Genomic DNA, 15,297 nt, shown 5'->3' with positions numbered 1-15,297 from the left:
CCCCCCCCCGCCCCGCGTCATCCCTCCCCTCCCCCCGCGTCCCGGTATTTGTCTTGGGTGATCTGGTCACCCTAGCCGCCGAAGACCCGGAGCGCCACCGGGTGAGTAAAAATTAAAAAGGAGCCTCTAGCCAGGGAAGGGATTCTCGGCCACTTCTTTCTCCCCTCCCCTCCGGCGGCCCTGCCACTGGGCGCGGGGCCCTCTTAGGCGCGGGGCCCGATTCGGGGGAATTGGTAGAATTGGCCTAAAGCCGGCCCTGCTCTTCCTGGTGTCTCCACAGCCCCACTAGCACCTTCCTGCCGTCCTAGCTGCTCCGAAGTGAACAACATTCAAACCCCATTTCTAGCCTCACTGGATAAAAGCTCAGAGCTGGGCAGCTCCTCCGCCCAGCCCAGCGCCGGATCTCCCCCAACAGCTAGACCTCACTGGTGCCACCTCCATGGAGCAGGTGTCATGCATGGCCCTGGGGGTGTCATGGGCTCAGGCTTCGAGGGTCAGCAGTGAGCTCCCAGATAGGGCAGGGAGCTGCTCAGCTCTGCCCCCGAGCCCCATTGCAGTTAGCTCACTCGCCTTCCCCAGCCTCTGCCAAGGCTCCCCCAGCTGAGATCATATGCCTGGGAAGCCAGGAGCCCCGTAGCCTACTCACTGCCTCACTGGCAAGGAATTACCACAGGCGTCCCTCTCTGAGAGGGAGACAAAGGGCAGATAGCACTGGTGTTATTTCTACAGACACAGGCTAAATTGGCCACCACCCAAGCACTAGCCTACAGCTGAGCTATGGACCAGCCTATATATAGGGAATCCCCGCCCACTCCCAAGTGGCCTGGAGGCGGAGCTTAATGGCAGCAAGCAAGAGAGAAAACCTGGCAAAGGATCCCAGCGGGAACAAGGGGCCTTGTTTTGCCTCTCCTGCCAGCCAGTTCTGGGGCCCAGAGAGCCCAGGGACCTTCCCCTTCCTGCCCCTCCCCAGGGGAAGGCCCCAGCTCCCCCTCCACTCCCTTCTTGGGGCTTGTTTATCCATGATGACCCCATCGCCGTATGCAGGATCCATCCAGCGAGCACCTGTGGGGTTGGAGCCTGTCCATTTCCCTTGAGAGCAGAGCCGGGGGCTTTCTAACCCTCTGCTGCCCATGGAGATCGTGTCTCTGAGCCCCACGGATCAGCAACCTCTCCCACCTCCCAGCCTAAGGGGAACGCAGAGTTGAGGGGGAACCCTGCCCCCCAGGGGCAATGGAAGGAGCCAGGATTGGGAGCCACACGGACCCCTGGATTGTGGAGCAAGGGAAGTTCTGTCCGCTCCCCCATTTGTCATTTCCAGCTCAGAAAAGAGGGTTAAAAACCACGGTTGCCACCTCCCTCCCACTGGATCTGAGTGGGAGAGTCCTCACCTCAGCAGGGGCAGCTCGGGGAATCGGGGGGCTGGGAACAGGGAAAGGGGGGAAAAGAGCCAGCCAGACTCCTCCCCCCACAACTCCTGCAGAGTTGGAGTCAGGGGCTCTGTCGGTCTCAAATCCACCCCTGCGGGACCCTCCGGGACCTCACAAGGGGGTTTGCAGCTACCAGGGATAAGAAGCCCCTGGCCCTCCCTCCGAGGCCACCCCTTGCACGCCTATGCCCTCCTGCATCCCGTCCCTTCAACCCTGAGGCCAATGCTTCCCTTTTCCATCTCAGCCTTTGCCTCGTGTGTCCCCCCGTCTGTCCCCTTCTTCTTCTGACCCCAGTTCCTTGTCAGCCCCAGCAGGCTGGCAGGAAGAGCCTGGTTTGGGGTCTAGGGATCATGAGGTCCAGTGTGTCGGAGGGGGGAGGGGGGATTGCACACACTCGGTGCAGCTGCTGGAGAGGGCAGTGTGACAGTTGTGTAAACAGGTTTCACCTCGGCCTTTCCGGACAGCTGGCTGCTTGCTTTTGCAAGCGTCATGTTCTTTTAACATAATCTGTGTGCGCGTAATGCACAGCGTGTCTATCGGCACCCACAGATACCCCCCTACAGAACCTACCCCCCCTATGCAGACCTCTCCTGCAGACACATGCCACACGCATGGACAGGCATGCACACACACACACACACACACACACACACACACACACACACAGTTCTCTCACTGCAAATGGGGGGGGGGGCGAAAGCGGAAGGAGAATGTCTCAAAACGTCCCAAACTCGACGGCAAATCTTGGCCAAAGGAACCCCCCCGGGCTATTCCCGCCCAAGTCGCTGAGCTGGCGTGACCTCTCGCTGCTGTGACTTTTGGGGGACAGTTTTTCCAACCCCCCCCCCATGACCTCCCCTGCACCCTATCCCAGCATGCTTGCTTGCTTGCTTGCTTGGGTGGTGGTTATATTTGGGTTGGCGGAGGCTCGTAACGCCCAGCTGAGTGGGGAGGTGCGGTGAGCCGCAAGGATCCCGCGGGAAGCTTCTGATGAGCGAAGTGAACTGGTTGCCCATGGGATCCGGCCTCTCAGGCTCTCAGATTGAGTCAATCTAGCACCTTTTCATTTCCCCTGAAACTTTCCAGAGGAAACAAGTTCTTATTTCTCTAGAAATCTAATCCCCAGGTGACAGGCGAGAGAGAGCAGGCGGGTTTGTAGCTCTTGTGAAAGGACGACACCCACATCACCGAGCTCATCTTGGAACAAATGCAGCTGCCTCCTCTCCCCCCCCTTCGCCCCCCCACTTCTCAGGTCAGTGCCTGAATAGAAACCCTGCTGGCTTTGCAGCCCCAGGGGCCTGTCTTCACTGCTGAGTTAGCGACACTCGCTCAAGAGAGAGCGGCCATGCTGTGAAGTAACCCTCGAGCTGCTGGGTCCACACGGGCCCTGCTGGGTCCACACGGGCCCTGCACTCACCCCTACGTGGTACTCAGACTGCAGGGGAGGGGGAGCACATCCCAGGCGCCCCTTGGAATGCAGTAAGCCGGGCAGCTCTACCAAGTTTTTCCCCTGTGAATTGTGGGAGATCTTGTCTGTCTTTTCCAGGCCCCGGGTGGGAGGAATGGGGGTAAGGGAGATTGAGGACTGGCCTCAAACCGGTGTCCACCCTGCAGCGTGGTTATGGGAGCAGCTCATGAGGTGTGCTCCCTGGCGTTTCAGCCTATACCCCCTCTCAGGCCAGCCAGGTTGAGTTAAGGGCACGACCGCGCTGGAGTTAAGAGTTGTGTGTGGACGGGTTAACTTTGCAGCCCTTGGACTAGATGCTGCTGTTCCATCCACGAGGGGCAGGCCCGGCCCGTTTGCTGAGAGGTTCCAGAAGGCCAGCCCTTCTCAAAACCGGATCTTCTGTGAATGGCAGAGGCTGGCTGCTCTTAAAGAGATACACACCCCAACGACAGAGGCAAAACACCAGGGGTGGCAAAAGTGCACCCAAAAGACCAAGCGGCCTAAATGTGGCCGCCCCCTGCCTGGGCCAGAAGGGCAGGACACAGCTAATTGGCTGCAGGCTTTTATTGCCAGCAAGCTCCCAAACTAAGTGACTGTTACCAAAATATCAAGCAACTTGGCTCCCCCTAGTGGTCATTTTCTGTATGTAATTTTGTTCTTTCTATTAAACCAGCAAAAAGAACAGGAGTCCTTGTGGCACCTTAGAGACTAACACATTTATTAGACCATAAGCTTATAAGCTTATGCTTATGCTCTAATAAATGTGTTAGTCTCTAAGGTGCCACAAGGACTCCTGTTCTTTTTGCGGATACAGACTAACACGGCTGCTACTCTGAAACCTATTAAATCAGGTGGCCCCCAGCAAGGATGTGGGGTTTACATGCTTGGGGATGGGGGTGGGGTGCTCCCTCACTCCCCAGGGATAAAGAAAAGCTGAAATGGGGGTAGGTGTCACCATGTGGGGCCACCCTAAACCCCCAAATTCTTTGGCCAGTGGTGTTTTCCCCTCCCTGTTGAGTAGCCAGAGCCCCACACGAGCTGAGATTTCCAACGGCCTGGAGCTGCTCTGTCTCCCAGTGAACTGTGCTTTACCTCGGGGGACTGGAATACGGACCAAACGCCTGAGTCTCTTCGAGAGAGCGACTTGCAGGAGGCAGGCGGGACTGGGCCCCGCAGCTGGGAGGATGGAATTATTCACAGGTGGGTCACAGCACCACGTAGTGCTGCATGATGTGTCCTGAAGGAATCAGAGTCCAGCATGGCCAAAACAACGCCGGGGTGTGGTCCCACCCCCGGGGCTGCTCCAGGAGCTTCAGGGAGGCACAGGAGCAAACAGAAACACGCCTTCTGTGTCCCAGGGGGTACTCGCAGAGAATGCAATGGGGCCTGAGGCGGGAGGAACACTCCCGACATCCAGCCCAGCTCACAAGCTGATCCTAAAAGCTTTGACAGTAAAAATAACAAGCCCTGCAGAGGAGACAATGTGGTCTAGTGGATAGGGCCCACATGCAAAGGGCCAGGGTGCTGGGCCTGGCTCTGGCACGTGCCTGCTGGGTGTCTTTGGGCAAGTATCGGTGCCTCAGTTTCCCCATCTGTGAAATAGAGATTCTGATATAACCTCCCCAGTAACATCCTTTCAGCTGTGTGGATGCAAAGAGCAAGGCATCCTCCTCAAGAAGGCTGTCAGATATTCCTTAGAGCCAGTCTCTGATCTCGGCTTATTGTCCTACCTTGGGGCCTTTGGCAGCAGGTTGGGAAGGTTCGTTACTCCCCTGCAGGACAACGTTCTTCAGGACTGTATTTTCCCAAGAGCTTCCCACTGGGCAGGAGAGGTGGGTGCACATGGCCCTGTTTATACAGCAGCCATGCCTTGGAAGAGAAGCGAATGGTGCAGGTCAGGATATTTTTCCCTCTCCAGTGTCTAAGGTTCCCCGTGAGGCCACCATGGGGGAGAGGCACCAACAGAAAAGGGGAAGCTGGTGCCCTCTGCTCTCTCCCTGACTCACACAATCCCCCAGTGGTCACCCATTGAGTCAGTGTGAATGGCTTATCTGCCCTGTGGGGGTGTAGCTGTTTTCTGGTTGGCTGGCCTATCCCCTGTACAAAAGAGGGAGCAAGTTTTACTCCCTCCGAGTTAGAATTGGCTGTGGAGTGTCTTGGGCCAGTTAAAAAAAAAAAAAAAAAAGCAGCAAGAGATGTTTCAAACTGGCTGCGTCAACGCTTCGGTATCAGCTGTGGTCTTGGAAGTGGTTATTCACTCCTGCAGGTTTGCTTTCATGAACATGCTTACCAGCCAAAACTCCTTAACCCAAACGCTCATAGAAAAGTCTTTTAGCAAGCTACTTTTCTGCTCCTGCCGTTAAGCCCTGGAAGGCAATTAATTGATCTTTGACTATTAGCGGTGAATATGCCCAATGGCCTGTGATGGGATGTTAGATGGGGTGGGATCTGAGTTACTACAGAGAATTCTTTCCTGGGTGTCTGACTGGTGAGGCTTGCCCACATGCTCAGGTTTAACTGATCGCCATATTTGGGGTCGGGAAGGAATTTTCCTCCAGGGCAGGTTGGCAGAGGCCCTGGAGGTTTTTCACCTTCCTCTGCAGCGTGGGGCACGGGTCACGTGCTGGAGGATTCTCTGCACCTTGAGGTCTTTAAACCACGATTTGAGGACTTCAACAGCTCAGACATGGGTTAGGGGTTTGTTACAGGAGTGGGTGGGTGAGATTCTGTGGCCTGCATTGTGCAGGATGTCAGACTAGACCAGGGTGGGCAAACTTTTTGGCCCAAGGGCCACACTGGGGGTGCAAAACTATATGGAGAGCCAGGGAGGAAAGGCTGTGCCTCCCCAAACAGCCTGGCCCCTGCCCCCTATCCGCCTCCTCCCACTTCCCGCTCCCTGACTGCCCCCCTCAGAGCCCCCAACCCATCGGAACCCCCCCTCCTCCTTATCCCCTGACCAGCTCCTCCCGAGACCCCCCCCGCCCCTAACCGCCCCCTGGGATCCCACCCCCTATCCAACCCCCCCTGCTCCCTGTCCCCTGACTACCCTGACCCCTATCCACACCCCCGCCCCCTGACAGCCCCCCTGGGACTCACCCCCCCCATCCAATGGCCCTCTGCTCCTCGTCCCCTGACCACCCCCTCCCGAGACCCCCCCGCCCCTAACCGCCCCCTGGGATCCCACCCCCTTATCCAACCCCCCCTGCTCCCTGTCCCCTGACTGCCCCGACCCCTATCCACACCCCCACCCCCTGACAGGGCCCCCGGGACTCCCACTCCCAACCCTCCCTGTTCCTCATCCCCTGACCACCTCCCCAGAACCTCCGCCCCATCCAACTGCCCCCTCCTCCCTGATTGTCCCCCAGGACCCCCCGCTCCCTTACCCAACCCCCCCACTCCCCGCCCCCTTACCAGCAGCAGGAGCTCGCAGCTGCGCCACCCACCCAGAGCCAGCTGCGCTCCCCACGCTGCCCAGCGGGAGCGGCCAGCCAGAGTGCGGCCCGCGTGGCGGCGTGGCTGTGGGGAAGGGGGGACAGTGGGGAAGGGGCCAGGGACTAGGCTCCCCGGCCGGGAGCTCAGGGGCTGGCCAGGACGGTCCTGCGGGCTAGATGTGGCCCATGGGCCGTAGTTTGCCCACGTCTGGGCTAGACGATCATAATGGTCCCTTCTGACCTTAAAGTCTATGATTCTATGATTCCTAGAAGAGCAAGATTAGGTCATTGCTGGAGTAGTTTGATGTAGTGTTTTTAATCTTTCTCTGAACCCTGTACCGTTGAGCTTGTTGTAACTAAAGCCCCTGGCTTTACAGGGCAGAAATGATAGAATAAGAAAAAAGATTTTTAAATCTCTTAAATACTCTGGTTGAGATTTGCTAAGCTGCCTAAGAGATATGGACGCTCGTTTCCCATTAGAAAGGAATGGGAATTGGGTTTCCAAATGCCAGAAATGACTTTGAAAATCCTCCCCCACTACAATAATAATACTAATCCCTAGTGTTTAAATAGACTTTTCATCAGTAGATCTCAAAGCGCTTTACAAAGGAGGTCAAGCTAATCATTTTGCAGATGGGGAAACTGAGTCATGAAGCGAGGCAGCCCCAGAAATAGGACCCAGTTCTTCCCGTCTGGTGAGCTACCACTCCCTTGGTAATAGAGGTAGCACCTACAGAATGCAGGATATTCATCAGGGTTGATCTGCAGAGCACACTCAGTGCCAGACAAGCCTGCAATCATGCCGATAAAAGATTTTTAGCATACAGTCTCACATGGTGTGTGTGTGGATGTGTCTGTCTGCCGGTAAGTGCTCTGAAGAAAATGTCTCTCAATGTGTCTCTCAAAGAAATGAGAAGGCTGGAGGACACAGAATAGAGAGAGTTTGAGGTTAGTCAAAGTCCTGTGGTAACCTAATGGAAAGTATTTCTCTACTGTAATCTTGTTTTGATGCCATCAGCAGGCATCTTCTGCTGCCTAGGACAGAGGCGACAAACGTGGGATGTGTGAACGGATGATACTACACTGGAAAGGTGACGCCTACTCGAGCTCTCGCAATGATGCTCATTGGCCTTCGTATTTGACAGGGTGTGGGCCAGGAAAGTGGAAAATATTAAGGAGAATTAATCTTTAAAAAAAAAAAAACCCCAACTGCACCATTAAACCCATCAGCAAATGTTATTCAAAAGCAAACGTATTTGCTCTCTCTGCCTCCTCTATACCCTGAGGGCAAGACATTCACGTTCAGACACAACCATTTGGCTCCATTCCCTTCTCCTCCCATCATGTCTTCCCCAACCCGGCCTGCTCTCTCACAAGCTTTCGCTATCGGACTTGTGCTTTGATCTCCACACAGCCAGCAAGGGGACACATGTCGCCCAGACCCGGCCACTCTCTGTCCCTCTGCAGATTAGAGGGCCTTTCGGGGTGGGGTAGCGGAAAGGGGACAACTGCCACGTCATGGGGCATGATCCAGGCACAGAGGGGGTCTTTGGCCTCCAGATCAGGGGGCTCTGGTCAGGCCGGTTGTCTCTAACTTGATCCCACAATGGCCTTTTGCACCATCCCTTGTCCGGCACTAATGGCCCATTCAAACCTTTTGTTTGACAGGCAGAGCTGTCTAGACCTGCCCTGCCCTCTAACCACACAGAGTGACGTAAGAGGCGGAGGTGTCTCTGGGCCTGCCAGGATGCTGCATGACTTCTTCTGGGGGCAAAATAGTCTCCCAGCTACACAGATCACTTCCTGTGCTGCCCTGCCACAGGCAGGCTAAAAATAACGGAGACGAGCTCTGTAACGTGGGAACTCTCAGCGAGATCAGTCGCTGCACAGGAGGGGGGAAATTGTAGCTCTCTATTTTCCAGAGAGCTACGTGTGGTAACCGAAGCCTTCCCACTGACCAGGCTCTTCAGAAGTGCCCTGGAAAGCCAGAGAGGCTGCAAAGAGTTACTTCAGATGGGAGAAAGACGGCTCAGTCCTGAAACGTGTTTCAATGCCACAAAGCCGCCATGCTCCTCCCTCGCGCCGAGCCCAAAGTCCCCCCTCCATTACATTTAGCGGCCTTGATTCTCCATTGCCCAGCACCGGGGGGGTCATCATTTACACCAGTGCAAAGTGGTGAAAGGGATCATCGTCGGCTGGCAGCTCTGGAAACACCCTCCCTCCAGCCACAGAGCAGGGAGCTGCATGACCCTACGGCTGCCCCGGAGGAGATTTCAGCTTCTATGACCCATGCAATCCTGGCACCTCTTAGTCATAACCAATGAGAAGGTCCAATTCCTCCCAACTGCGGCTTGGACATTGGCCCCCTAGAAAAGAGACTGGCCCCCCCAATTCCCTTCACAGGGGCTACGGAGTAGTTGCTCATCTAGCCGTAGTGGTGAGGGGCTGTACTATAGTGGGGGTATGCAGAGATCTTCCAGGGGGGACATCAACTCATCTAGATATTTGCCTCATTTTAAACAAGCTACATAAAAAGCACTAGCGAAGTCCGTACAAACTAAAATTTCATCCAGACAATATGACTTGCTTATACTGCTCTATATACTATCCACTGAAATGTAAGTACAACATTTATCTTCCGCCTGATTTATTTTATAACGATGTGGTAAAAATGAGAAAGTTCGCCATTTTCTCAGGAACAGTGCGCTGCGATACTTGTGTATTTTTATATTGGATTTTGTAAGCAAGTAATTTTTAAATGAGGTGAAACTTGGGGGTACACAAGACCAGGGCCGGCTCCAGGCACCAGCTTAACAAGCAGGTGCTTGGGGCGGCCAAGGGAGAGGGGCGGCACCTGCGGCTATTCGGGGGCGGCAGGTCCCTCACTCCCTCTAGGAGCGAAGGACCTGCCACTGAACTGCCGCCGCCGATCGCGTTTTTTTTTTTTTTTTTGCTTGGGGCGGCAGAAATGCTGGAGCCGGCCCTGCACAAGACGAATCAGTCTCCTGAAAGGGGTACAGGAGTCTGGAAAAGTTGAGAGCCACTGTTATAGAGAACTCAGGGTCCTGGGTGCTGAAGAGCTGCAGAAAGGGGGTAGTTACATAAGAAATTGGGGGGGGGGGAAGTGGGGAAAGACTTGGGCAATTGGCCCTTTGTCAGTAGAAGCCACCGTTGTAGCAATTTCTCTGCTCTAATTCAAACAGAAACTAATGCAGGGGGGAAATCCCCCGGTCTGTGTTATACAGGAGGGGACACTAGATGATCAGAGTGATCCTTTGGCCTTCTAGAGGTGAGAATCACTTTGTGACTCCGACCCTGCCGGGCCCTGAAGCCTGGACTCCAGCCCCAGCCTGGAAGTTTACACAGCAATGAAACAGCCCCACAGCCTGACTGCCCTGTGCCTGAGTCATCCGTTGCGGATTGTTCTTCGCTGTGTAGACATACCCTCCTGGGCCCTTGCTCCAGTCCTCCCCCACAGTGAATAGCTGGCCACGGGGAGGGGACAGGCAGCCATGGGAGATGGTCACCCTGTTTCCAGCTGGACTCCGGAAGCTACATGGAGAGATTAAAGCGGGTTGAAAAAAGGGTTATGTATGTTTCATGGCCCCTCACCATCTCTGAGGCCTTTACCCTCACCCCACTGTAACAAGGTTGAGCACTCACCGCCGCGGCGCCTCCTGCTGGTCGTCTGGGAATGAGCTCAATTCCAGCACTCGGAGCGCCTCCTGTTGGCCGGTGTCTCTCCTGCCTCAGGTCCCCGTGTCCCTCCCGGACCCCGGGGCCCCTTACCTTGGGGTGCTGCCTCACAGCAGTGCCCCCACACTCTGGGTCTCCCTTCCCAGGGAAACCCCCTCCCCCTATGCCCACCTTGCCTCAGTGGCTACTGCCAGTCATCATCTAGCCCCCCGTTCTCTGGGGCAGACGCAGTCTGTCATGGCCACTTATCATTGGCAAGGGGGTTGGAGCAGCTGCCTCTGCCTATCCCCGGGCTGCACCTCCGCAGCCCCAGTGCCTCCTTAGGCCTTAACAAGGCCTCAGCCTGGGGAGTCGCCAGGCTGGAGCTCCCCAGCTCCTCCTGCCCTTCCCCAGCACTGCTCTGCTTCAGGTACCCTGGACACCAAGGCAGCTAGGTCCAGCCCACTCCCTTAGCCCTTATATCAAGGCCAGCTGTGGCCTGATTGGGTGTGGCCACAGCTGTGGCCGCCTCCCCAATTAGCCTACCTTTTCCCCTAGGTGCAGGGTAACTGCCCCGCTACACCCACCCCGAGGAGGCAGTGCAGTGCTATTCTCCCCCATTGTACAGACGGGAACTGAGGCACTAAATGACTTGCCCCAGTTCACACAGGAAATCTTTGGCAGAGGCGGCAATTGAGGCCGTGTCTCCCAAGCTAGCCCTCCAACCATCAAACCGGACTCTCAGAGCATCGGTCAAGGAATCCCTGATTCGGAGCCTAGCTTCCCAAGCAGCCCTAGGCCCTGCAGCCTGTGCCTCGAAGCGCTGTGGCAGGGGGGAATGTGTCCCTTCCATCTATGCTCATGGGGGATCCTACTATTTAAACCACAAGAAGAATCTATTAGCTGGAGCTGTGTCCTCTTAAGGCTTTGGCCATTAGACAGGGCCATGCTTTGGCACCTGTAGCATTCTAGCCACTAGAGGGCAGTGATGCAATGACATACGGGACACTTCCCAGAGCAAGGATGGTGCTTTGCCCAGGAGATAACTTTCTCTTAACATGTGTTTAAATTAAGTGTGTAGGGAGGATGCACCCAGCAGCCTACAGCTCCCCTTAAAATGCAACCTGAAGTCAAAGAGAAGAAAGGCCGTCACTTTAACAAGTAGAGAGAAACGCCGGCACCTTTAAGATGTGGAAGTCGGTTGTATAACTTCTGTTTCACAGCTCCACCAACGCTTCCTGACAGGAAGACTGGTGGGTACCAATGGGGCTGAGACATCAGTGCAAAAACCTTACAGCCTTGCGCTAAAACCGAGATTGTGGAGCAGCTTTATAAGGACTGATTCACGAGTGCCAGCCCCGTACAAGCACAAATCACATCAGGCCACCCAGAATCATGAGATTGTTTTAATCTCATGCTTTTTTAGGATAAACATATTAGGTTCTTTTGATCTGCTGTTAGTTTCCAAGCCTTTAGGGAGTTCGGATTGAAGTGCATGGATAAATTAAATGTTTTTTAAATGAAATCACACACACCTTACCTAAATGTGTAGGGAGATTCTGCAGCATTTCAAAACCTGGGGTTCTGCAGCCTTAAAGCAAATAGGATTTTTCCTGCGGTTATGCTGTGTGCGTAGTTAATCGTCTTGTAACAAATATGTGGCCACCTGGGACTTCATGGCTGACTGTATATTGCACATTGTGGTTATTCAGAATGTCACAGGAACAGTGGGGATGAAATTCAGATCTTCACACTCCAATAGCACCGGCTCCTGCTGCTTGAGGTGAAAGCAAATCATAGTTAGCTATGAGACGGGGCTGGTCAATATTTTAAACTTTATTTTCACGGAAAAGTTCAGGAAAAAAAGAAAGTTTTCAGTTTCATTTGACATTTCAGGGGTTTTTTTTAATGTCCGATGCCTTTTTGCAAATCAAAATGAAAAATATTTTTGTTGTATTTTGAAATGTTTTCGTTTCTTTTTTGAGGGTTCCCCTCTCACATTTAAACTTTCTCCCCATGGTGGATAAAGAGTAATGAAATGAGAGGAAGTGGGGGAGGAGGGACCCATAATAAAACAAAACAAATTGAAAGTGAAACAAAAATGTTCATTTCGGTCCAAACCATGTCATTGAAAAAATGTGACATCAAAATGCTCATCCTGTCAAAAAGTCAGTTTTGTTTAAAAAAAAAAAAGTTTTCAACACAAGATGTTTAACCCGCTAGACAACTTGCTGTCTGCTAGAACTTATTACTTGTGACTTCACAGTTCTGATTTGTTCCTGCAGAGGGCAGTGGTACACACACAGACACACACAGTCCATTACATTAATGACTCAGTGAGCAATGCACTAGCTAGTGACTATTTTTTGGTCTGTGAAAGCTCGCAGCCCGCTTTCCCTTTCTCAAGAAGAAAAGCGACCCCTATTCCCGTGAAGAGGTCGCATGAAGATAAGAGCATGCTGCTTCTTACTCATCTCTGCCCGCAGAAAAACGTCGACACTTCAAAAGCCCTAGTTGTATTTTCACAGTGGAATATTATTACATTGGTGGTGTTAACAGGGCTCCATTTCTCCTCTCGCTCCTCATACTGCCATAGGGTGACCAGACAGCAAGTGTGAAAAATCGGGATGGGGGTGGGGGGGGGGTAATAGGAGCCTATATAAGAAAAAGACCCCCAAATCGGGACTGTCCTTCTAAAATCGGGACATCTGGTCACCCTATACTGCCATCCCAGAGAAGAGGTAGGAAACAGTTATCATAATGCTTAGACAATTCAGCTTCTGAAAAATGTTTCCCTCTCTCCAGGCTGTCACTCGCCCTGCCCTTTCTTTTAAAGCCCTGCCTCTTAAGGAGCGTCGTTATTTCTATCGAGCCCCAAATGTGTTCGGTGCTGTCTATACACCTCTAGGGCTTGTCTACACACAAACTTACACCAGTTTAATTAAACCGGTTTAGTGAAACCAGAGCAAGCCCCTGTGTGGATGCCTTCGTTTCGGTTTAAGAGTGGCTGCTTTCTGCGTAGACATGGCCTTGGTAAGCTACAGCCCCTGCCAAAAAGAGCTTAGAAGACAAGCCAGACAAAAAATGAGGGAAAGTAGCCAAATTGGCCAAGGTAACTCCACAAATTGGGGGCAGAGCTGAGTATAAAGGCCGCTGCCCTAGTCACTGGGGTACAATGCCTCCCTACCTACGGGCACGCAAGCTAGGTGGACTGGAGAGGCAGAAGGAGTTGAGACTTATACAGCCTATCATCCTTCAAAATCTGTTCACTCAGTGCGGTGGAAGAGGACGTTCGCCATGAAACCACAACACGTTACCTTTGGTGCCTTCATTGGCAAGTGGGAATTAATTAGTAGTAGCAAATCTATCCATTCTTAGCAAAGCCTGTGATACCGCATCCCCCCAAAACTCCCTCTCAAAATACGTTCCTGGTTGGCTTGGCCTGGTTTACACTTAAAATGTAGATTGACAGAGGTGTATCACTCAGGGGCAAATTCTCACCCCTCGGCGCCAGAGCTACGCCGACCGAACCCCGGCGCAGAAGCGGCTAGGTCAATGGAAGAACGTGTCCGTCGACCCAGCTACTGCTGCTCGGGGAGGTGGATTACCTCGAGGGATGGAAACAAGCCCTTCCATCACTGTTGGAAATGTCTGCGCTCCAGCGGCATTGTAATAGGGTTCCACTCACTGCAAGGGCGCCTCCTCCTGGCAGCTCTGGGGATTTGCTCTTCCCAGGTCTAACACTGCCTTCTGCCCTGCCCTGCCACCTCCTTCTTTCAATCTCTGCAGCTCAGGGTTCTCTCTCTTTGTGGCTTAGCTCTTGGGCCAGGTCACTATAATCCCCATGCAAACTGTCTCAGGCGGTCTTCTTCTTCACTGGCCAAATGGTGCCAGTTCCCCAGTGGCTGATGGGGGAACCTGGACCTGCCCTCTCCCCTGGGTTCCAGCTCAGGGACTCTCTAACCAGCAGCCAAGGTCTGCACCATCTTAAACCTTGCTGCGTCTCCCTGAGCCTTTTCCTCCACCCTCTCCCCAGGATTTCCCTCCTTCCCTCTATAATGTCCAAAGAGTGGCAACAGGGTCCCTCACTGCAGCCCCCTTCTGCTCCCAGCTGCCTGGCTTTATTCTAGCCCTGCTGGTCCTTCTTAGCTGGGCTCCATCATCATTCAGGGTTACTTAGGCCTCCTAATTCCCCTTAGCTGTGGCCTCTCCAGTTAACTGGCCCCTTCTCAGCCTCATTAACCCCTTCTTGGCTAGTGTGGAGTGAACACCCCATGACTACAGAGCCATTGCTGTGCCCCTGTCGTGTAGACCAGCACTTGGAAAGGGACCCTGCCATGTGGACTGGAAACTTGTCTGTGAGAATCTGTAAAGACAGGCAATGCCCACCCACCTTGCAGTCCATTTCAGGAAAAATGTCTAGTGGGGAAACACAGTTATTAAGGAACATCTTCTGTAACATTTCAATGATCTAGAAGGAAGAACTAAACAGCACCTTAATGGTATTCCTCGATAACATTAAACTGCGAGAATGGCAAAAAAACAGAAAGGGATCTTGACTGGTTAGAAGCATGGGGAGAAACTAGCAAAGTGAGATTCAACATGGAAAACTGCAGCTAATACATCCAGGGGGAAGCACAGGTAGTTGGGAAACAGCAGTTCTGAAAGGGATTTTGGAGTGATGCAGCCAGCAAATTAGACATGTTTGCAAAGCAATATTTTGGTAGACGCCAAGCAGGGATCGGGGTTCTGTAGTGGTAGGTGCTGGATAAAATCAAGACGACAGTCCCTGCCCCCAAATCTTGCCATCTAAATAGAAAGTGAGAGACAACAAGTGGACACAACACGCACAGCTTCAGGGTCGCAGAGAGATAGCTGTGATTGATGTACTACGTAGTGGCCTCTGATTAAGATTCTGGGTACATTTTTAAGTGTTTACGGCCTATATTTTCATAAGTGATTGGTGGGTTTGTGTGTCTGATTGGTGGCCAACTTGAGCAGCCTAAAAGGGAATTGATTTTCAAAAAATGCCGAGCACTTAGGTTCTATGCCTGGCTTTGCCACTGACTTATGGCTAGCCTTCAGCATGTCACTTGAGGAGAAAATCTACTAGATAGAGCAAAATATTGGGAATCCGGACTCCTGGATTCTTTCCTGGTTATGAAATGGCGTGTGATAGGGCAGGAGGACTAGGAGTTAGGACTCCTGGGTTCTGCTGACATCCGTTCCCCGTGCTGTGCAGGAGGTCAGAGGAGATCATCATAATGGGGGGAGGGATAGCTCAGTGGTTTGAGCATTGGCCTGCTAAACCCAGGGT

The sequence above is a fragment of the Trachemys scripta genome, chromosome 22, assembly GCF_013100865.1.
Source record: "Trachemys scripta elegans isolate TJP31775 chromosome 22, CAS_Tse_1.0, whole genome shotgun sequence".
Classification (NCBI taxonomy): Eukaryota; Metazoa; Chordata; order Testudines; family Emydidae; genus Trachemys; species Trachemys scripta.
This window is presented reverse-complemented; position numbering follows the sequence as displayed.